Raw genomic sequence first — 25,399 nt, forward strand, 5'->3', positions numbered from 1 at the left:
GACACAATCAAGGATAGATCGTTATGGTTTGAGCTAAGATTGAAAGTCAGTTAAGTCAAAGTCCGTTAGGAGACAACCATGCTATTACATAGTATACATGTCACTATAGGTAATACGATGTGCTCAACTGCAACACTTGTGCTTCTTGTGTCCTGCTTCGGCGCAGCGTTAAGTAGACCTTACTGGAACTCGTATTCTAGTTATCCTAGTTATCCTAGTTATCCTAGTTATCCAGGTAAGAGAACATGTTTCAAATACAAATTGTTACACTCATTAACACTATTGTTTCTATATTTCATTGAATTCGCAATAACGATATTTGCTAAATAACTCAAACAAAGTGAAATCTTATTCAATCTGTTTGCTCTTATTAAGCATTATTGATTCCTAATTAAACCAAGCCATTTATTTTTGTAGGTTCCAATTATGGACCGTGTAAGTGTATAAGTGATTCTTACATTGTATGGTGTTATTTAATCTTTATTTCAATTAGAGATACATTGCATTATATTATATTACCACTTGTAATGTTTAATAGTTGCATATAATCAAGTTGGCAATACAGCTTTACATAAATTACACTAGCTTTATCTCAGTTCTTTAATTTATTAACATTAATACTAAATAAAAATTAAGCCAGAATAACGTTTGTATTATTATTTAAGGGGGCGGCTGGTACGGGAATAACGTCGATTCGCAAGGTAATTACGTGAGCGGGCTTTGGAATCACGTTGGATCCCAAAAGAATAATGTTGGCGGCGGTGGATGGAATAACGTGGGCTCGCAATGGAACGGCGTGGACGGGTTAGGCAATTACGTGGGCTCGCAATGGAATTCCGTGAACTAAGTACAGATGAAATGGAACGAAATAAGATCAACACACCCGAAAAAGTTTGGGTTTTTGACAAAACTAAATAAAAACCATTATGCAACGAGTACCTTTATGTATGTCATAAATGTGGTATATCACCTCGTGTTAAGTAAATTATAGTATTTTACAGACGAATGTAAAATTTAAACAAAAGCTGTGTTTGTGAAACACAATGCCCCCTACTGCGCCGCTTTGGAGCCATATATTAGACCTTTGACCTTAAAGGATGGCCTTGCCTTTGACCTTTCACCACTCAATATGTGCAGCTCCATGAGATACACGTGCATGCCAACTATCAAGTTGCTACATTCAATATATGACCAAGGTTAAAGTTTTTGGACAGACAGACAGACAGACACGCACAATGACAGACGACAGGCCAAAAATAATATACCTCTGATCATTCGATCCGGGCATAAAAATCGTTAATTCTTAAAAAAAAAATTCAAATAAATGTACGTCTTCACTGGAAATAAAAACAGAACAGTTATGAAAAATAATGCTGTGACGGTAAGAACGATCTCATGTTAACACGATACACAAATTAAATAATTATCTGAGAAGCGTTTAACACATGCTTAGAATTTGGATATTGTCTCTTTCTATTTATCACTTCTAATAATATACACACAAATTATAACAAATCATTTTTTGTGAAAAGTATACATTTCGATAAGTTGCCCGTTTATTAATAAACTTTACCATCCATACACCACCTTTTTTACATCTACTGAGTACAGACCCGGCATAATTTATAAAAAATCAATAAACACAAACCCGTTTCGTAATTATAGTCATTTTAATGCACAACTCACTATGCTAATATTGATTACTATGATAATATAAGCACATGCTTTAATAATGGTACTGCATTTTCGCAAGCTTACTGAAAAATAAGCCAGTGTGCCTTTAGCTCTGTTGTTATGATTAAAAACTGCAGTAATAGCATGTTGATGCACGTTATCCAACATTCTGTGTTGTTCAAAAACAAATATAGCAAACTTAGGACCAAGTGGTAGTAAAGAGAATACTTTCAATGATTTTTGCTAATGAATTCGTAGACATAATTCTCATAAAATGTGGCCTATGTTGAACCAGATTTCATGAGTCGAACACATTTCTTAGAGGATCGTTATCTGATGTAACATACCAGAAATGTAAGTACTTTCACAGTAGTAAAATTATTTTTCGTAATAAGTGAAAATGTCTGCAATATGTTCTGTTTCCGGTACCAAACTTGGTGTTAATGGTTTGTTCATATCGATAACGCCATTAGATCTAGTGCTCCCTCAACTTTTTTAAGTGTTAAAACTACGAGTATATACGAATACAATTGTACCCAATAAAATATAAATCTGTTTTTAAATAGAATTTAAGATTTCAGTATGTCATTATTCTTTCTTTTGAGAATGTATTAGATATAAATTATAAAAAATGCATGGTCCTTTTTCCTAGGGCATAAATGTATTTATTTAAAAATAAATCCAGTTAATGCCCTTATTGAAGAAAAATAACATACACATGTGGCATTATATACATTGCATGACCCCTTTGAAGAATGGTGCCGTATAGACGTTGCAAAGCCGTTCTGTGAGTCCAGCTGTTCGTTCGTCTGTCCGGGTGGCGACCGTGTATTATTGTTGAAGCCGCTGTATTTGTTTTGTAAATCGTCATAAGACGAAGTGAAACTTGCTCAACGTGTCCCTCTACTTCAAATGTCAAGGTCAAACAATCAGGTATAATGTTAAATTTGAACATATAATAGCTTAAAACGCATTAAAAAAATACATTATATTAATGGTTGGTTAGTAATTTGACACAACAGTGAAACATAATAAGACCACGTGTCTGGTGCAAAATATGCCTACCTACCTTAAAGGTGAAGCTCATCAGGACTGTATTTTTGTAGTTGATCGCAATATTTTCAAATACCGTTATTCAAATGAGTTTGACTAGATGACGACATTCCACGTGTGTCACGTGGATCACTCGTAATTATATGGCACCTGTACATGTTAATTAGCGTATATGACTTAAGACACACATAATGCAAGTATAATCATATGCGTATTGAATATGTAATCCTCAAAGACTTGCCGAATTTTATTGTACAAATACAATTATTAATGTTAAACTACAAATAAACGATTCTCGTGTAGTACATGTATTTTGTTTATCAGGAGTAAAAGCGTCCGAAAATTATATTTGCAACATGATTTGAATGCCTTTGCTGAAACAAATATGAGTGCACATACAACCTTGACGTTTTGCTTCCGAAAATGTGTAGTTTGTTTTACAACAGAATACCAACATTTTCTTTAACCATTAACACACGTGTTTGTGCTGTATGGCACTTGCAATTTCAGCGACTCGCGTTTAATGCCTGCTCCCGGCTTATTCTCGCCAAAATCTAGAATTGTATTAGTTTAAATATGGGACTGGTTTTGCTGTATATAATTCCAAATAGTTTTGAAGGTGAAGATTTGATTGGTTACTAAAGGGTAGATAACGCATACAATCGAACCCACGACTTCTTCAAAATATCTGGGTGTTAGTATTGATGACACATTATCTGGTGAAAATAGTGTAAACAACAATATTAATAGAGTAAACTCTCGTCTTAAATTTATGCATAGAAATGCCAAGTCTTTAGACACAAGACCTAGAAAATACTTAAGTTCTGCTTTGATTCAGTGTCACATTGATTATGCTTGTTCCTCATGGTATCCAAGTTTAAATACAAGTCTAAAAGACAAATTACAGTTATGTAAAATAAAATTATTACAATTATTTACGGAATGGCTCCTAGAGAAAGTATTGATCAATGTAACTTGTAAGATATGCCATTGCTAAAGGTTGAGAATAGAAATAAGCAATTAAGACTGAGCCATGTATTTGATATTGTTAAAGACAAGTGTCCATCGTACTTGAAAGAAATGTTTATCTATGTTAAAGATACTCATTCATATGCAACAAGGGCAAATACATAAAATTTTAGAGTGCCAAAATTCTATGGTAAAGGAAATGTTTCCTTTTGCTACAGTGCAATTAGTGATTGCAGTGATACAATTAGTGATACAATAAAGAAAAATTGATAATAAACATATGTTTAAATAATCTATTAAGAACCATCTAGTGTGCTTAGCTAAACACCGTAATTGTATTAATTAGAATATTTGTGATCGAGTCATCATGGCAAATATAAGATATTATAGAATGATTGTAACAACTTACAAAATTAATATATACTCAATAATTATCAGGGACGTATTGTTCATTATGTGTAACGTTCATATAGGATTATATTAAATTAAGTATAACCTAAACTGGACCCCATTGGAAATAAGCTTTCGGGCTTTCATCGGCAATCCTAGGTTTTTACACTATTCTATTTCATTTTATATACTTAGTTTCCCAAAGTTGTGAACTTGTTTCTATAATATATCTAATTACCAGTCTATGCTGAAAGTGTGTGATAGTAAATATATATGACATACATGTATAACTGTGCTATTTTAGTAATATATTAAATACCATTAGAGTAACATTAAACCATATTGTAAGTGTGAGGTAGTTGCTGATCTGTTCCCTTCAAATCTAATTTAAGGCGATACGCTTTCTTAAGACTTTTTTATTTTGTCGCACTTTTGTGTTCCCTTCCATTGTCAAATCTTATTTATATTAGTTTTATGGCAGTTTTGAGGTTTTGCTCAGCAACAATCTACCGAATACTTTTAAGTAATACTTGTTATGTAAATTTGATGATGACTTGCATATTATGTGTTTTAAACCTGAATAAATATCAATCAATCAATCAATCAACGTGACATAATATTCGATGTAATCAGATCCAGTCAGCGGAACATACACAAACGTCATGTAAGAGAGTATTTAATTACATGTATATCTCACGTTCAAGATTATTATTAAACTTAAAATATAAAAGGTTTGTGTTTTATTATCGTTAAACATTAATATAACAGTGCAGCTCAGATGTATGGCCCAGTGGGCAAAATGACTATCCAATTATTATGACTGGTGCAATCACTTTGCAATAGATTACTGTCGCATCAATCGAATCTGTAAATGTGTGATACAAACGTATCCTCTAATCAATGTTACAACATGTATACACTGGTTTATACCGTCTTTGTTGCGTGTCTATTATTCAATTGAGGTAGTGTATAACAGATGTCTACCGACGGACCGACTAGCTCAGTTGGAAGAGCACTTGACCGCACATCCGAGGATATAAGGTCGACTTTCCGACCGACCACATAATGCAATACGAACGGCTTTTGATGAAACGGCCGGTAGTGAGACGGCTGTATTATGCGACAGTTCGTCCAATGATACATGGAATATGACCAAATCGAAATGTTTTATTGTTTGTTTATCATATGGCTTAAAAAATACTCAAGCTTTTTATGACCATATTTAACTTTTTATCAATAAGCCAGACCCTAGTTTTTGTGGTAAACATATGAATATTACAAAATAAATGTCGTCTCATCAGGGTTTTCGTTTATGTTAAGTTATCGCAAAACAGGAAAATGCATGAAAAAAAATCAAATAAGAAACTTTTAACATTTTTTAACTCTTAAGTGTGGCTTTGAAGTAGAGAGGCACGTATTAGACGCACGTGATGCCGTATTATGGGATGCACCTGCGTCTTGGTATTTCCAACTTCAGCTATACGTTCACAAGGTATGTCGAACAGAGGAATGTTCAAATTGTTGTATGTCAAAGTTTGGCATGTAACCTATGCAGATCACTTTGAACTTAGAGGTAAGAACAAGATTATTAGTATATATTGCCGAGGCTAACATTGTGACTTAGTTAAATATGTTATTCTGCTGATTAGTGTTTGGACGAACGTAACGGACGTATTAGAGAATGAGATCAGAACGTAACGGACGTATTAGAGAATGAGGTCAGAACGTAACGGACGTATTAGAGAATGAGATCAGAACTCGACTTAGATATCGTTAGTGGTTGGACGAACGTAACGGACGTATTAGAGAATGAGATCAGAACTCGACTTGAACGTAACGGACGTATTAGAGAATGAGATCAGAACTCGACTTAGATATCGTTAGTGGTTGGACGAACGTAACGGACGTATTAGAGAATGAGATCAGAACTCGACTTAGATATCATTAGTGTTTGGACGAACGTAACGGACGTATTAGAGAATGAGATCAGAACTCGACTTGAACGTAACGGACGTATTAGAGAATGAGATCAGAACTCGACTTATATATCGTTTATGTAAATGTTGTAACCTAGTATCATGAAGATTGGTTGAACACATGACGTCAACAGAGGTAACCAAATACATTAAAACGATGTACACCACGCAACGCAAACCATACAATGCAGGACACATGGTCACGTGCAGCGGACATCAGGTGATCACAATAGTTTGTTTTTTTTTGCTAAGCTAAAGTAAACACTTTTTACAAACAACGATGCCTGATTACACAAAGTGAATGACTGTCATAATTGTATTTCCAGTAAAATACAATCACAATTTATATGACATGTCTAAATTTAAAGATATCCTTATTTCCTCTGATTTTTTTAGCAGCGAATACAATTCTGCAATACGTGCATATGACATCCGCTGAAGAGCTCACATCAATAATAAAAACCAGGCCTTTTCCGCCCTCTGTCACAGGTCCGGATATCGGCCCCATTTTCAATGCAAATCTGGTTGGTTTTTTTTCCCCAATTGAACAAAAAATTCCCAATTCAAAAAAAAATTACTAAAAAGTATTCGTGAGATTGTTGATGAGCAAAACCTTAAAACTGCCATAATAATAATATAAATAAGATTTGACACTGGAAGTGAACACAATAGTGCGACAAAATAAAAAAGTCTTAGGAAAGCCTATCACCTCAAATTAGATTTGAAGGGAACAGATCAGCAACTACCTCACACATACAATATGGTTTAATGTTACTCTAATGGTATTTAATATATTACTTAAATAGCACAGTTATACATGTATGTCACATATATTTACTATCACATACTTTCAGCATAGACTGGTAATTAGATATGTTATAGGAACAAGTTCACAACTTTGGGAATCTTAGTATGTAAAATGCAAAAATATAGTGTAAAACATAGGATTGCCTATGAAAGCCCGAAAGCTTATTTCCAATGGGGTCCAGTTTAGGTTATACTTACTATAATATAATCCTATATGAAAGTTACACATAATGAACAATACGTCCCTGAAAATTATTGAGTATATATTAATTTTGTAAGATGTTACAATCATGTTTCTATAATATCTTATATTTGCCATCACAAATATTCTAATTAATACAATTACGGTGTTTAGCTAAGCACAATAGATGGTTCTTAATAGATTATTTAAACTTATGTTTATTATCAATTTTTCTTTATTGTATCACTAATTGTATCACTGCAATCACTAATTGCACTGTAGTAAAAGGAAACATTTCCTTTACCATAGAATTCTGGCACTCTAAAATTGTTTGTATTTGCCCTTGTTGCATATGAATGAGTATCTTTAACATAGATAAACATTTCTTTCAAGTATGATGGACACTTGTCTTTAACAATATCAAATACATGGCTCAGTCTTAATTGCTTATTTCTATTCTTAACATTTAGCAATGACATATCTTACAAGTTACATTGATTAATACTATCTCTAGGAGCCATTCCGTAAATAATTGTAATAATTTTATTTTACATATCTGTAATTTGTCTTTTAAACTTGTATTGAAACTTGGATACCATGAGGAACAAGCAAAATCAATGTGACACTGAATCAAAGCAGAACTTAAGTATTTGCTAGGTCTTGTATCTAAAGACTTGGCATTTCTATGCATACATTTAAGACGAGAGTTTACTTTATTAATATTGTTGTTTACAATATTTTCACCAGATAATGTGTTATCAATACTTACACCCAGATATTTTGAAGAAGTCGTGGGTTCGATTGTATGCGTTATCTACCCTTTAGTAACCAATCAAATCTTCACCTTCAAAACTATTTGGTATTATTACAGCAAAACCAGTCCCATATTTAAACTAATACAATTCTACTTGCAAGTGCCATACAGCACAAACACGTGTGTTAATGGTTAAAGAAAATATTGGCAATCTGTTGTAAAACAAACTACGGAAGCAAAACGTCAAGGTTGTATGTGCACTCATATTTGTTTCAGTAAAGGTATTCAAAGAATGTTGTAAGTATAATTTTCGAACGCTTTTACTCTTGATAAACAAAATACATGCACTACACGAGAATCGTTTATTTGTAGTTTAACATTAATAATTGTATTTGTACAATAAAATTCGGCAAGTCTTTGAGGATTACATATTCAATACGCATATGATTATACTTGCATTATGTGTGTCTTAAGTCATATACGCTAATTAACATGTACAGGTGCCATATAATTAGGAGTGATTCACGTGACACACGTGGAATGTCGTCATCTAGTCAAACTCATTTGAATAACGCTATTTGAAAATATTGCGATTAACTACAAAAATACAGTCCTGATGAGCTTCACCTTTAAGTTAGGTAGGCATATTTTGCACCAGACACGTGGTCTTATTATGTTTCACTGTTGTGTCAAATTACTTACCAACAATTTATATAATTTATCCCATTTTCACCGCGACATTGACGGTATAACACGTTGTGGAATATACTTGCTTGTATTCAACACTGTGGAATATACCTGTCGCGTGCACGGACTACTTTTTAAATGACGTCATGCGATATGCGCTAAAATTAGGTCGATATTGTGATCGAATTTTAAGGTCACCCATTAGAAGAAAATGTGCATATTTTGCAGAAAAACATATATATGACATATTCACCAAAAGAAATGTTGAAATAAAATATGAAATTACACGAATTTTGTTTTGTTATTTTTTTATTTATAACAAAGTCGACAAAACTTAAGCTTCAAAATTATACGACCTTCAACCTTTAAATCTAATCATATGACATAATTTTTCGCCATCCGTATAATGAATCAGCTGATTGATGGCGTCATAAAATGACATACTTATTGCGTCATTTTCCCCATTTTTGTTGACGATTTATTATAAACGCGACTTATTTCACATGTTTTCTACATGTACTGTATGTCGACATATCTGAATTGTCAACTGATCACATTTTCCTTATTTCGTGTAATGTGCATTGTTTATAACCAAAGCATATACTTTTGACATTTAACTTAAATATTAAGAATGTACAACAAGCCATACACATATCGCACAGTTCATGAATAATCTGCTATGTTTGCTTTCCTATTTAATTCACGTTAGGCATAGAGCTGTGTAAAGTATTAGGATGGTAAAAATAGCACCACACTGGAAGTGGGAACGTCCCATTTTGTACACGGGTATTTTCTACTCATTTATCTGTTGTGTACTGGAATGTTTTCCATTCTTTGTGTATTTATATATTAAATTATTTTCTCGTACAATAAGGGCATTTACCATAGATAAATAAAACATTGTGCAAGTTTAAACATAATTATGTTTGTATGCAGAAATCTGCAAATGCAACCGAGTTTACCAACGGCTATTATTAGATAAACTGCCCCGGTAGAGTACATGACGTAGCGTGTGACGAAGAAGAAAGTTTATCGCGTTCATAAACTCATTTGAATAAAGTGATAGAATGGCATAAGGGTCTTTATTTAACTATGCTAATATAATTATTAAAGACCCTAGATGCAAAATCGTCAGTTATTGAGTTAAATGGATTATTAGATGGATTTTAAAGGATAATTAAAGGTAAGATACTAGTTCTTACGTGTTTTGATTTTTGTTTGTACTTTTGTCGTTCCCTTAGCTAAAGAAACTTCAGCGTACAGTTTATATAGTATTGACAGACCTGTATAAAGTCGCGCCAGTCAAAAATCATAAAAAGCGACATTTAAAGTTATGGAAGCCAGAACTATCGTTCCCTGTTCTCGGGGAAATGATTTTAACAGGGGCGCCATTGATGCATCGGATCACACACGGCATACCCATAACATTATATAATAAACACGTTCTGCGCGTCCTTAAATTCGTCGTCCGATGTCGGAAAACGTATTGCCCTGTATATTTTGTCAAATAAAGTGTCAGTCGCTGCAATTGTCTGTTTACTCGTCAAAATTGTCAAGGTCTTCGATCGCTTAAGAAACTTCAGCGTACAGTTTATCTAGTATTGACAGACCTGTACAAAGTCGCGCCAGTCAAAAATCATAAAAAACGACATTTAAAGTTATGGTAGCCAGAACTAGGTCGTCGATGGTGTACATGTATGTTGACATCGAAAGCATGTTGTCAGGAGCAATCGCCGCCATATTGAATTTTGATCATTTTCTTTCGAAAATAAAATGAATTATAGTAAAGTAAAATCTTCTTTTCGCGGTCGTAATGTGTTAAAATTCGCATACTGCGTAAAATTGAATGTAGGCATATGGTGATATTTTTACTTGTTTTACAGTTTGTGTGTGAATTTTTTAAAGACTATTTTGCGTACCAGAACAAATACATGTATATCACTACGCATGGTTACATTTGTTAGATTTTAAGCGCTTTTATGACTGAATTAAAATTATTGTTAAGGTTATTAGATCTATTTATGTTTAATGTCACGTTGACAAAATCAAATGGGATAAATAGAATACTAGGATTAGCGTTGAATACAGAGAAGTTTATGTTGCTCGGCTCGAACACCGAAAGCGCTCGCCAAGGCTCGCGCTTCCGGCGTTCTAAGCCTCGCAACATAAACTTCTCTGTATTCAACGCTAACCTAGTATTCTCTATGTATTGTTATAATGCGTTTTAAGCTGTTATATGTTCAAATTTGACATTATACCTGTTTGTTTGACTTTGACATTGGAAGTAGAGGGACACGTTGAACAAGTTTCACTTCGGCTTATGACGATTTACAAAACAAATACAGCGGCTTGAACAATAATACACGGTCGCCACCCGGACAGACGAACGAACAGCTGGACTCACAGAACGGCTTTGCGACGTCTATACGGCACCATTCTTCGAAGGGGTCATGCCATGATAATATTTGCGACATGTGTCTGTCATTTTTCTTCAATAAGGGCATTAACTGGATTTATTTTTAAATAAATACATTTATGCCCTAGGAAAAAGGACCATGCATTTTTTTAAATTCTGTATCTAATAAATTCTCAAAAGAAAGCATAATGACATACTGAAATCTTAAATTCTATTTAAAAACAGATTGGGATTTTATTGGGTACATTTGTATTCGTATATACTCGTAGTTTTTACACTTAAATAAGTTGAGGGAGCACTAGATCTAATGGCGTTATCAATATGAACAAACCATTAAGACCAAGTATGGTACCGGAAACAGAACATATTGCATACATTTTCACATTTCTGGTATGTTACATCAGATAACGATCCTCTAAGAAATGTGTTCGACTCATGAAATCTGGTTCAACATAGGCCACATTTCATGAGAATTATGTCTACGAATTAATGAGCAAAAATCATTGAAAGTATTCTCTCTACTACCACTTGGTTCTAAGTTTGCTATATTTGTTTATGAACAACACAGAATGTTGGATAACGTGCATCAACATGCTATTACTGCAGTTTTTAATCATAACAACAGAGCTAAAGGCACACTGGCTTATTTTTCAGTAAGCTTGCGAAAATGCAGTACCATTATTAAAGCATGTGCTGATGTTATCATAGTAATCAATATTAGCATAGTGAGTTGTGCATTAAAATGACTATAATTACGAAACGGGTTTGTGTTAATTGATTTTTTTATAAATTATGCCGGGTCTGTGCTCAGTAGATGTAAAAAAGGTGTTGTATGATGGTAAAGTTTATTAATAAACGGGCAACTTATCGAAATGTATACTTTTTACAAAAAATGATTTGTTATAATTTGTGTGTATATTATTAGAAGTGATAAATAGAAAGAGACAATATCCAAATTCTAAGCATGTGTTAAACGCTTCTCAGATAATTATTTAATTTGTGTATCGTGTTAACATGAGATCGTTCTTACCGTTCCAGCATTATTCTTCATAACTGTTCTGTTTTCATTTTAAGTGAATACGTACATTTATTTAAAAAAAATAATTAAGACTTAACGATTTTTATGCCCGATTCGAATGATCAGAGGTATGTTATTTTTGGCCTGTCGTCTGTCATTGTGCGTGTCTGTCTGTCTGTCCAAAAACTTTAACCTTGGTCATATATTGAATGTAGCAACTTGATAGTTGGCATGCACGTGTATCTCATGGAGCTGCACATATTGAGTGGTGAAAGGTCAAAGTCAAGGTCATCCTTCAATGTCAAAGGTCTAATATATGGCTTCAAAGCGGCGCAGTAGGGGGCATTGTGTTTCACGAACACAGCTTTTGTTTAAATTTCACATTCGTCTGTAAAATACTATAATTTACTTAACGCGAGGTGATATACCACATCTATGACATAAATAAAGGTACTCGTTGCATAATGGTATTTATTTAGTTTTGTCAAAAACCCAAACATTTTCGGGTGTGTTGATCTTATTTCGTTCCATTTCATCTGTACTTAGTTCACGGAATTCCATTGCGAGCCCACGTAATTGCCTAACCCGTCCACGCCGTTCCATTGCGAGCCCACGTTATTCCATCCACCGCCGCCAACATTATTCCCTTGTGATCCAACGTGATTCCAAAGCCCGCTCACGTAATTACCTTGCGAACCGACGTTATTCCCGTACCAGCCGCCCCCTTAAATAATAATAGTTACGACATACAAACGTAATTCTGGCTTAATTTTTATTTAGTATTAATGTTAATAAATTAAAGAACTGAGATAAAGCTAGTGTAATTTATGTATAGCTGTATTGCCAAATTGATTATATGCAACTACATGTATTAAACATTACATGTGGTAATATAATATAATGTAATGTATCTCTAATTGAAATAAAGATTAAATAAAACCATACAATATAAGAATCACTTATACACTTACACGGTCCATAATTGGAACCTACAAAAATAAATGGCTTGGTTTAATTTGGAACAATAATGCTTAATGTTAGCAAACAGATTGAATAAGATTTCACTTTGTTTGAGTTATTAAGCAAATGCTTCTGAGTTAGTACCGTGTTTTATCTGGTGAAAACGTATTTTATAAGGAACTAGTCGATTTGTGAACGTTGAATTAAGTGCATGATAAACATTAAATCAAAGTTGTATCGTTATTGCAAATTCAATGAAATACAGAAACAAAAGTGTTAATGAGTGTAAAAATGTGTATTTGAAACATGTTCTCTTACCTGGATAACTAGGATAACTAGGATAACTAGGATAACTAGGATACGAGTTCCAGTAAGGTCTACTTAACGCTGCGCCGAAGCAGGACACGAGAAGCACAAGTGTTGCAGTTGAGCACATCGTATTACCTATAGTGACATGTATACTATGTAATAGCATGGTTGTCTCCTAACGGACTTTGACTGTACTGACTTTCAATCTTAGCTCAAACCATAACGATCAATCCTTAATTGTGTTATTTTTCTTCAATTTTAAGAGTTTAAAAGAGCCACACAAAACGCAAAGTAATTCGTATTATATTCACTTTTTTAAATTTAAGATTGTCAAATTGTGTAATATGAAATAGGTAACAATGCAATAATCGCCAAACACCGTTGACTTGAAGAATTTTCGAACCGAATCAGCTTTTTTAAAAACATCATGCCGTAGTTCGTTGATTTACTCAGTTAAAATGCATTTTTCAGTTTTGTGTATAAATACGATTTTACTGGATGGTAAGAATTAATTATCTGGTTTATATAAAGAGTTTAGACAGTATTCCGCCCATTCTCCAAAGTTCCTAGTTATTGATATTACAAATAGTGTGTAGACATCTGTAGATTTTAATTTGACTGTCAGAATAATCTCTTGCGTAACAGTCAAATAAGTATTCTACAAAGTCTCCATGGCGAGTCACATAGTTTATTGACCAGATACGTGGCCCAGTGTTTTATTAAAGCCGATGTGCCATATCTAACTACAGGCACGGGTATATTCGTATCAACTGTCGCATATAACAGACGCATATTCATAAAGAAATAATGATCCCACATCTGTTTAAGCGCAATTATAACGATTAAATGACATCCGTTACCTGTCATTGTAAGATGGAGTAGCCCATGACATTAAAATATTATCTTCAACAACTAAATAATACGAATATGTGTTGTGACTATGTTAGACGAGAAGCACCTATCATATGTGACAAACTTTAGAAACAAGCGCATTTCAATATTAAACAAGTAAGAACAATACAGTTCTACAACAAATAATATGTGAAGATCTGTTCTCTTTAACGTTATGCAACATGTTTAACCCATCTTTGCATAGCGTTTAGAAAAAAGGCCTTGGCAAACAACGAAGACCCAGATAAAACGCCGCATGATGCGGCGTCTCATCAGGATCTGTGCTGTTTGCTTAATGGAATTTCTGTAAGAAATATTCTAAATAAAGAAATAAATATACTAGACATCCCTAATTTTGGAAATAAATTGATCCAATCAAGAAAGATGGGACTGTCCACTAGGCATAAATGGGTTAATATAGCACATAATGAAACAGACGAAATATAAAAGATCGATCCGATATTTAGGTTTCTTGTAAAAAGCACTTATTCGTTTTCTCTGACAAACTTCGATATTGTGTTGCGGACCTGCATATGCTAATTTTATGAGATAGTTTGCTTTACATCTGGCTAATATCAATTAAAAAAACTTGTAAAGGACATCAATTGTAACTGACGAAAGTATTTAACTTGTAGCAGTAACTCTAGAACACAATAAATGTTCGTTAAATTCGAAACTGCAACTTAAATAAAATAGTATAAATTATTATATATTAAATGATAATTAAGCAAACTTACAAACAAAAATAACAATTCATGAAAATTTATTAATTAAATACTAACCTTGGTCGTTGCTCTGAAGATCTGAGAACTCGATAAAAAAGCAAGGATGCAGACGTTTATATACCCGACGGTTGTGAGATTAGGTATATTTTTGAACAATAAATGTGCTTGTAAGTTCTGCTAATCTACGTCTAACATGCGCATGTTCAATGTACCGTGAAGTATTTACACGTCATTAGAAACACATGTGGTTGTATCATATATCCCAGATTATTTATTAACACGTATACTTATATTGTAGCCATGCTCATTAAATTAAGTAGCATTATCATTATCAAAGTACAGGTATTTCATATATTTCGTACTGTTTTTTTGTCCGGGATTGGCCAGTGATGACTAAGTACACTATTCGTGTAAAATAATTTAGATACAGGAATATTGAAAACGTATAGGCACAAACGATGGATCTCGATCTAGTGTCATATTGATGAACCGTTATGCTTTTAATCAATGTTCATTTTTCTAATGTTTGAGTATGGTTTTCTTTACACACGAGCTTCAATTATTAGTCCATGTATGTGTATGATAATTGGCAAGTTTAATGATCAAAGGTGTTCAAATAATCTAAATGATGTTTTTATTGGAATGGCATTTGAACTTGATTGCATAATTGTTCGTTTAACCCATTTATGCCTAGCGTCCTGAAAAAAGGCCTTGGCAAACAGTGTAGACCCAGATGAGACGCCGCATGATGCGGCGTCGCATCAGGGTCTACACTGTTTGCTTAAAGAAATTCGGTACGAAATATTCTAAAAATAGAAATAAATATACCAGACATCCCTAATTTTGGAAAAAAATTGATACAATTTAGAAGGATTGGAGAGTCCACTAGACATAAATGGGTTAATAATTCATTTTTTTAATATTCGTTATGAGTTTAATTGATGACGACCCTTGCGAGAGTTGTGTTGACGGCACTCCATATAACGACACAATTAACACACAATCACACTTTAAACAGATTTGGTTCAAACCTATTTTTTTCCATGAATACAAATGTATACGCAAAAAGGATCAAGTTAAATCTAATTCATACGACATGCAAACATTATGAGATTTTCTTGCAAAATAATATTTTCGAAAGATGGTTGTTGATACCATTTTGTTAATTTTGTATGGAACAAAGTGCAGTCAAATAATTTACATAATATTTAAAATGTTGTTGTTTATATCATTTGTATAGTATTTATGTAAATTTAAATAGCATTAACCGCTGTGCACTATCATTAAATGCCGGTATTTACTGTCTTCAAGAATCGATGTCTTAAAATGTGAATAGTTTATGTTTAATGGCATTGCAAAACGGTTTACATCCAACAAATTTCACTACTATGTTTTAAATAAAAAAAAACATGCAATTGTACCGATTATTGCAAGCTTAAAAAGGATATATGAGTTCATTATATAGTTAAAATAGCAGAGGACAAACCCATCTAAAATATATTCCACTAATACAATTGAAGACCTCTGATCTAACAGTACACGGATATCATGGATCGACAACAAAGTGCATTGAGGTGATGCTTACAGTGCGTTTTTTCTTTTAAATCCATTACCAGAACTTACGTATATCACAATCCGTGGAAGGTATCGTCTTTTGAGATGGATGGACAACAAAGTGCATTTAGGTGATGCTTACAGTGCGTTTTTTTAATCCATTACCAGAACTTACATATATCACAATCCGTGGAAGGTATCGTCTTTTGAGATGGATGGACAACAACGTGCATTGATGTGATGCTTACAGTGCGTTTTTTTTTAAATCCATTACCAGAACTTACATATATCACAATCCGTGGAAGCTATCGTCTTTTGAGATGGATGGACAACAGAGTGCATTGAGGTGATGCTTACAGTGAGTTTTTTTTTAATCCATTACCAGAACTTACATGTATCACAATCCGTGGAAGGTATCGTCTTTTGAGATGGATGGACAACAAAGTGCATTGAGGTGATGCTTACAGTGAGTTTTTTTTAATCCATTACCAGAACTTACATATATCACAATCCGTGGAAGGTATCGTCTTTTGAGATGGATGGACAACAAAGTGCATTGAGGTGATGCTTACAGTGCGTTTTTTTAAATCCATTACCAGAACTTACATATATCACTCTCCGTGGAAGGTATCGTCTTTTGAGATGGATGGACAACAAAGTGCATTGAGGTGATGCTTACAGTGCGTTTTTTTTTAAATCCATTACCAGAACTTACATATATCACAATCCGTGGAAGGTATCGTCTTTTGAGATGGATGGACAACAAAGTGCATTGAGGTGATGCTTACAGTGCGTTTTTTTTAATCCATTACCAGAACTTACATATATCACAGTCCGTGGAAGGTATCGTCTTTTGAGATGCATGGACAACAAAGTGCATTGAGGTGATGCTTACAGTGCGTTTTTTTTTTAATCCATTACCAGAACTTACATATATCACAATCCGTGGAAGGTATCGTCTTTTGAGATGGATGGACAACAAAGTGCATTGAGGTGATGCTTACAGTGCCTTTTTTTTAATCCATTACCAGAACTTACATATATCACAATCCGTGGAAGGTATCGTCTTTTGAGATGGATGGACAACAAAGTGCAATGAGGTGATGCTTACAGTGCGTTTTGTTTTAATCCATTACCAGAACTTTACTATTACTATTAACATTGTTTACGAATGAAATTGTGTTACTTAAGAGATCAACTCCGTGTTTGACATTTCACCTATACAAACAGAACATACTTTGGTAATTTAACATTTTGCTTCACATTGTCAGTCATTGGATATCGCATCGCGTATTATTTCCCCACAGATGGTGTCAGACAATGAATTTATAGCAAGTTGCGTCGATTCTTGTGTATATCGGGATGACAGGACTTTATGCCTTAATTAAACTATCAAAATAAATATCATCTGTTTTACTACATTTGTCTTTGCGTTATCAAACACTAAATTATAATAACCCATTATTTACTATGTATAAGTCATTCTTATCTAGAGTAAAAACGTGTTTTAAAGTGTGTTATCCGGCTGAACACGTGTGAATGCGCCATTCATTGAGATCTGAACAGAATCAATAGCAGTTATTTAGCAAAACTTTCCACACGGTTTTGTTTTACTTACAAAACATAAGATGCTTTAGCTCTTAGGTTTCCGTAAATCAGAGATACCGATGGAATATGCACAATACGCGTATAGGATTTCAATTGGGTACGATGGTATTAGTTCGGTTTCAGACCATTTGAGTTCCATCATAGCAAGTTCTATTTAGATCAAATGCGTAGTTAATTGGTACAATCGTATTCTCGGAAGTACTAAATGTTCTTTAAATCAACCTCAAAAGGATATCTCTTCAACGGTTTGTGATAAAGGCAAACCAAAATCAGTAATGGTAAGTGATTAATAAAAGCACTGTAAGCATCACATCAACGTTATATGTCAATCTATGATCCGTGTAAAATTAGGTAACAGGTGTCCAGCTGTATCGGATGAACCGTATAATGAACTCATATATCCTTTGCAATCGTGTTATAATCGGCCCATTGCATGGTTTTGTATAAAACAGCGCGAATAACTTGTTGGATGTATTAAAATCGTATTACAATGCCAATAAACTTAAGTAATTCACATTTTAAGACATCGACTCGTGAAAACACTGAACACTGGCATAAAGGATTGTGAACTCCGGTAAATTCTGTTTAAGTTCACAGAAAAACTATACACATGATATAAACAACATCATTTAAAATAGTATATACAGAATAGACAGCACTTTATTCCTTAACAATAACTAAACGTTATCGAAAACCTTCTTTCGAAAATAATATTTTGCAAGAAAATCTCATCATGTTCGTATGTCGTATGACTTCAATGTTGCCTACGCTTTTCGTGTACATTTGTATTCAATGAATCATATAGGTTTGAACCATATCTATTTAAAGGGTGGTTGTGTGTGAATTCTTTCTTTATATTGAGTAATCTTAATACCACTCTGGCTAGTGTCGTCATGAATGAAACTCATAACGAATTTAAAAAGAAAATAATTAATTAACGAACAATAAAAAAAATTAAGTTCACATTCCATTCCTGTAAAAATGCATTTGTTCAAATCTAATCTTAATACCTTTGATCATTAATATTGCCTATTATTATAGACATACATGCAATAATGATTGAAGCTCTTTGTTTAAATAATACCATATTAAAAAATACAAACAAAGAACATTGATTTTAAAATAACGGTTTATATCGCCTAAAAGTTTTATTTCTAATATAAGCATCACTTTTGATCGCAACGAATGCAGCGTGTGTTACATATAGTGTTATGAACGTCAATATGACACTTGACCGAAATCAGATTTGTGTCTGTACGTTTTCACTATTCGTATATTAGTTATTTGTCACGAATAGTTTACTTAGTAATTTCTGGACAATACTGGACACATTAAAGAGCGAAATAAAATAAATACCTGTACTTGCGTCAGAAAGTATTGCTATTTAATGTAATGAACGTGGATACGATACGTGTTTACTTGTTAAGAAATAAGCTGGGACTTATGATACGACCTCATATGTTTCTAATTACATGTAAATACTTCACGGTACATTGTACATGCGCATGTAAGACGTATATTTACAGAGCTAATAAGCACATTTATTGTTCAAAAATAGACCAAATCTCAGAGCAGTCAGGTATATAAACCTCTGCATTCTTTCTTTATTATCGAGTTCTCAGATTTTTAGAGCAACGACCAAGGTTAGTGTTTTTATTCCTAAATTTTCATAATTTGTTGTTTTTGTTTGTAAGATTGCTTAAACATTATTTAATATATAATTATTAAAACTATTTTTATTTAAGTAGCAGTTTTGAAATTAATGAATATTTATTGTGCTCTAGGGTTACTGCTACACGTTAAATATTTTCGTCAGAAATATGTTATGTCCTTTACACGTTTTTTTTTCATTTAAATTAGCCAGATGTTAATCAAACTATCTCATAAAACTAGCATATGCAGTTCAAGAAACAAGAAACCAATATAGCGGATCGATCTTTTATGTTGCGTCTATTTAATTATATGTGATATATTAAACATGTTGCATTTTGTTAAAGAGAACAGATCTTTACATATTCACGGTGCATATACCACTTGACTTTTTAAGAACTGTGTTAGGAGAACAAAGCTCGACCCTGTTATGATGTTTAATGATGTCTCGTTTTAAATATTTCACCATTTGTAATGGGATAAAGTGAAGAGCCCGCTCATTCGTGAGCGTTTTCTATATGTATCATGATCTTTTTAAACAAATAAGTATTTTATCAGTAAATTATGACCTCGCGTTTGTAATATGCAGTCCCCACACTGATCTGACATTTGTCGAACCGCTCAAACTTGCCATTGGGACTTTGTAGAATACTTATTTGACTGTTACGCAAGAGATTATTCAGACAGTAATATTAAAATCTACTGATGTCTACACACTGTTTGTAATAAAAAAAACTAGGAACTTTCGAGAATGGGCGGAATACTGTTTAAACACTTTGTATAAACCAGATAATTAATTTTCACCATCCAGTAAAATCGTATATATACGCAAAACTGAAAAATACATTTTAACTGAGTAAATCAACGAACTACGGCATGATGTTTTTAAAAAAGCTGGTCCGGTTCGAAAATTCTTCAAGACAACGGTGTTTGGCGATTATTGTATTGTTACCTATTTCATATTACACAATTCGACAATCTTAAATTTAATAAAATGAATATAATACGAATTACTTTGCGTATTGCGTGGCTCTTTTAAACTCTAAAAATTGAAGAAAAATAACACAATCAAGGATTGATCGTTACGGTTTGAGCTAAGATTGAAAGACAGTTAAGTCAAAGTCCGTTAGGAGACAACCATGCTATTACATAGTATACATATCACTATAGGTAATACGATGTGCTCAACTGCAACACTTGTGCTTCTCGTGTCCTGCTTCGGCGCAGCGTTAAGTAGACCTTACTGGAACTCGTATCCTAGTTATCCTAGTTATCCTAGTTATCCAAGTTATCCAGGTAAGAGAACATGTTTCAAATACAAATTGTTACACTCATTAACACTATTGTTTCTATATTTCATTGAATTCGCAATAACGATACAACTTTGATTTAATGTTTATTATGCACTTAATTAAACGTTCACAAATCGACTAGTTCCTTATTAAATACGTTTTCACCAGATAAAACACGGTACTAACTCAGAAGCATTTGCTTAATAACTCAAACAAAGTGAAATCTTATTCAATCTGTTTGCTCACATTAAGTATTATAGATTCCAAATTAAACCAAGCCATTTATTTTTGTAGGTTCCAATTATGGACCGTGTAAGTGTATAAGTGATTCTTACATTGTATGGTTTTATTTAATCTGTATTTCAATTAGAGATACATTACATTGTATTATATTACCACATGTAATGTTTAATAGTTGCATATAATCAAATTGGCAATACAGCTATACATAAATTACACTAGCTTTATCTCAGTTCTTTAATTTATTAACATTAATACTAAATAAAAATTAAGCCAGAATTACGTTTGTATGTCGTAACTATTATTATTAAAGGGGGCGGCTGGTACGGGAATAACGTCGGTTCGCAAGGTAATTACGTGAGCGGGCTTTGGAATCACATTGGATCACAAGGGAATAATGTTGGCGGCGGTGGATGGAATAACGTGGGCTCGCAATGGAACGGCGTGGACGGGTTAGGCAATTACGTGGGCTCGCAATGGAATTCCGTGAACTAAGTACAGATGAAATGGAACGAAATAAGATCAACACACCCGAAAATGTTTGGGTTTTTGACAAAACTAAATAAATACCATTATGCAACGAGTACCTTTATTTATGTCATAAACGTGGTATATCACCTCGTGTTAAGTAAATTATAGTATTTTACAGACGAATGTAAAATTTCAACAAAAGCTGTGTTCGTGAAACACAATGCCCCCTACTGCGCCGCTTTGAAGCCATATATAAGACCTTTGACCTTAAAGGATGACCTTGACTTTGACCTTTCTCCACTCAATATGTGCAGCTCCATGAGATACACGTGCATGACAAATATCAAGTTGCTACATTCAATATATGACCAAGATTAAATTTTTTGGACAGACAGACAGACACGCACAATGACAGACGACAGGCCAAAAATAATATACCTCTGATCATTCGATCCGGGCATAAAAATCGTTAAGTCTCAATTTTTTTTAAATAAATCTACGTATTTACTTAAAATGAAAACAGAACAGTTATGAAGAATAATGCTGGAACGGTAAGAACGATCTCATGTTAACACGATACACGAATTAAATAATTATCTGAGAAGCGTTTAACACATGCTTAGAGTTTGGATATTGTCTCTTTCTATTTATCACTTCTAATAATATACACACAAATTATAACAAATCATTTTTTTGCAAAAAGTATACATTTCGATAAGTTGCCCGTTTATTAATAAACTTTACCATCCATACACCACCTTTTTAACATCTACTGAGTACAAACCCGGCATAATTTATAAAAAATCAATAAACACAAACCCGTTTCGTAATTATAGTCATTTTAATGCACAACTCACTATGCTAATATTGATTACTATGATAATATCAGCACATGCTTTAATAATGGTACTGCATTTTCGCAAGCTTACTGAAAAATAAGCCAGTGTGCCTTTAGCTCTGTTGTTATGATTAAAAACTGCAGTAATAGCATGTTGATGCACGTTATCCAACATTCTGTGTTGTTCATAAACAAATATAGCAAACTTGGGACCAAGTGGTAGTAGAGAGAAAACTTTCAATGATTTTTGCTAATGAATTCGCAGACATAATTCTCATGGAATGTGGCCTATGTTGAACTAGATTTCATGAGTCGAACACATTTCTAAGAGGATCGTTATCTGATGTAACATACCAGAAATGTAAGTACTTTCACAACTGCAAAATTATTTTTTCGCAATAAGTGAAAATGTCTGCAATATGTTCTGTTCCGGTACCAAACTTGGTGTAAATGGTTTGTTCATATCGATAACGCCATTAGATCTAGTGCTCCCTCAACTTTTTTAAGTGTAAAAACTACGAGTATATACGAATACAAATGTACCCAATAAAATCTAAATCTGTTTTTAAATAGAATTTAAGATTTCAGTATGTCATTATGCTTTCTTTTGAGAATGTATTTGATATAAATTATAAAAAATGCATGGTCCTTTTTCCTAGGGCATAAATGTATTTATTTAAAAATAAATCCAGTTAATGCCCTTATTGAAGAAAAATAACATACACATGTCGCAAATATATACATTGCATGACCCCTTTGAAGAATGGTGCCGTATAGACGTTGCAAAGCCGTTCTGTGAGTCCAGCTGTTCGTTCGTCTGTCCGGGTGGCGACCGTGTATTATTGTTTAAGCCGCTGTATTTGTTTTGTAAATCGTCATAAGACGAAGTGAAACTTGCTCAACGTGTCCCTCTACTTCAAATGTCAAGGTCAAACAATCAGGTATAATGTCAAATTTGAACATATAATAGCTTAAAACGCATTATAACAATACATTATATTAATGGTTGGTTAGTAATTTGACACAACAGTGAAACATAATAAGACCACGTGTCAGGTGCAAAATATGCCTACCTACCTTAAAGGTGAAGCTCATCAGGTCTGTATTTTTGTAGTTGATCGCAATATTTTCAAATAGCGTTATTCAAATGAGTTTGACTAGATGACGATATTCCACGTGTGTCACGTGGATCACTCGTAATTATATGGCACCTGTACATGTTAATTAGCGTATATGACTTAAGACACACATAATGCAAGTATAATCATATGCGTATTGAATATGTAATCCTCAAAGACTTGCCGAATTTTATTGTACAAATACAATTATTAATGTTAAACTACAAATAAACGATTCTCGTGTAGTACATGTATTTTGTTTATCAGGAGTAAAAGCGTCCGAAAATTATATTTGCAACATGATTTGAATGCCTTTGCTGAAACAAATATGAGTGCACATACAACCTTGACGTTTTGCTTCCGAAAATGTGTAGTTTGTTTTACAACAGAATACCAACATTTTCTTTAACCATTAACACACGTGTTTGTGCTGTATGGCACTTGCAATTTCAGCGACTCGCGTTTAATGCCTGCTCCCGGCTTATTCTCGCCAAATTCTAGAATTGTATTAGTTTAAATATGGGACTGGTTTTGCTGTAATAATTCCAAATAGTTTTGAAGGTGAAGATTTGATTGGTTACTAAAGGGTAGATAACGCATACAATCGAACCCACGACTTCTTCAAAATATCTGGGTGTTAGTATTGATAACACATTATCTAATGAAAATATTGTAAACAACAATATTAATAAAGTAAACTCTCGTCTTAAATTTATGCATAGAAATGCCAAGTCTTTAGACACAAGACCTAGAAAATACTTAAGTTCTGCTTTGATTCAGTGTCACATTGATTATGCTTGTTCCTCATGGTATCCAAGTTTAAATACAAGTCTAAAAGACAAATTACAGATATGAAAAATAAAATTATTACAATTATTTACGGAATGGCTCCTAGAGAAAGTATTGATCAATGTAACTTGTTAGATATGCTATTTCTAAAGGTTGAGAATAGAAATAAGCAATTAAGACTGAGCCATGTATTTGATATTGTTAAAGACAAGTGTCCATCATACTTGAAAGAAATGTTTAACTATGTTAAAGATACTCATTCATATGCAACAAGGGCAAAAACATAAAATTTTAGAGTGCCAAAATTCTATGGTAAAGGAAATGTTCCCTTTTACTACAGTGCAATTAGTGATTGCAGTGATACAATTAGTGATACAATAAAGAAAAATTGATAATAAACATATGTTTAAATAATCTTTTAAGAACCATCTGGAGTGCTTAGCTAAACACCGTAATTGTATTAATTAGAATATTTGTGATCGAGTCATCATGGCAAATATAAGATATTATAGAATGATTGTAACAACTTACAAAATTAATATATACTCAATAATTATCAGGGACGTATTGTTCATTATGTGTAACTTTCATATAGGATTATATTATAGTAAGTATAACCTAAACTGGACCCCATTGGAAATAAGCTTTCGGGCTTTCATCGGCAATCCTAGGTTTTTACACTATTCTATTTCATTTTATATACTTAGTTTCCCAAAGTTGTGAACTTGTTTCTATAATATATCTAATTACCAGTCTATGCTGAAAGTGTGTGATAATAAATATATATGACATACATGTATAACTGTGCTATTTTAGTAATATATTAAATACCATTAGAGTAACATTAAACCATATTGTAAGTGTGAGGTAGTTGCTGATATGTTCCCTTCAAATCTAATTTGAGGCGATACGCTTTCTTAAGACTTTTTTATTTTGTCGCACTTTTGTGTTCCCTTCCATTGTCAAATCTTATTTATATTAGTTTTATGGCAGTTTTGAGGTTTTGCTCAGCAACAATCTACCGAATAC

General features: G+C 33.2%; 3 long non-coding RNA genes across 4 annotated transcripts in view; 2 read left to right on the top strand and 1 right to left on the bottom strand.

Annotated features, from left to right (window-relative positions):
* The window catches only part of LOC127840318 (uncharacterized), a 41,539-nt gene that overhangs the window by 1,431 nt on the left and 14,709 nt on the right, over positions 1-25,399 (top strand). The window contains exon 1 of one of the 2 annotated variants that reach the window (XR_008030522.1): positions 19,586-19,615. The exons of the other annotated variant lie outside the window; for it this stretch is intronic. This is a non-coding gene — a long non-coding RNA (uncharacterized LOC127840318). Of the gene's footprint in view, positions 1-19,585; positions 19,616-25,399 lie in introns of those variants that run through there. 2 annotated transcript variants of the gene reach the window in all.
* On the top strand, positions 117-882 carry LOC127840319 (uncharacterized). Its single transcript, XR_008030524.1, has 3 exons — positions 117-235; positions 418-435; positions 666-882. It is a non-coding gene; the product is annotated as an uncharacterized LOC127840319 (long non-coding RNA).
* On the bottom strand, positions 12,379-14,901 carry LOC127840317 (uncharacterized). Its single transcript, XR_008030520.1, has 4 exons — positions 14,868-14,901; positions 13,204-13,329; positions 12,897-12,914; positions 12,379-12,649 (listed from the first exon to the last, which is right to left on the bottom strand). It is a non-coding gene; the product is annotated as an uncharacterized LOC127840317 (long non-coding RNA).

This window comes from Dreissena polymorpha, chromosome 8 (genome assembly GCF_020536995.1).
Source record: "Dreissena polymorpha isolate Duluth1 chromosome 8, UMN_Dpol_1.0, whole genome shotgun sequence".
NCBI lineage: Eukaryota > Metazoa > Mollusca > Bivalvia > Myida > Dreissenidae > Dreissena > Dreissena polymorpha.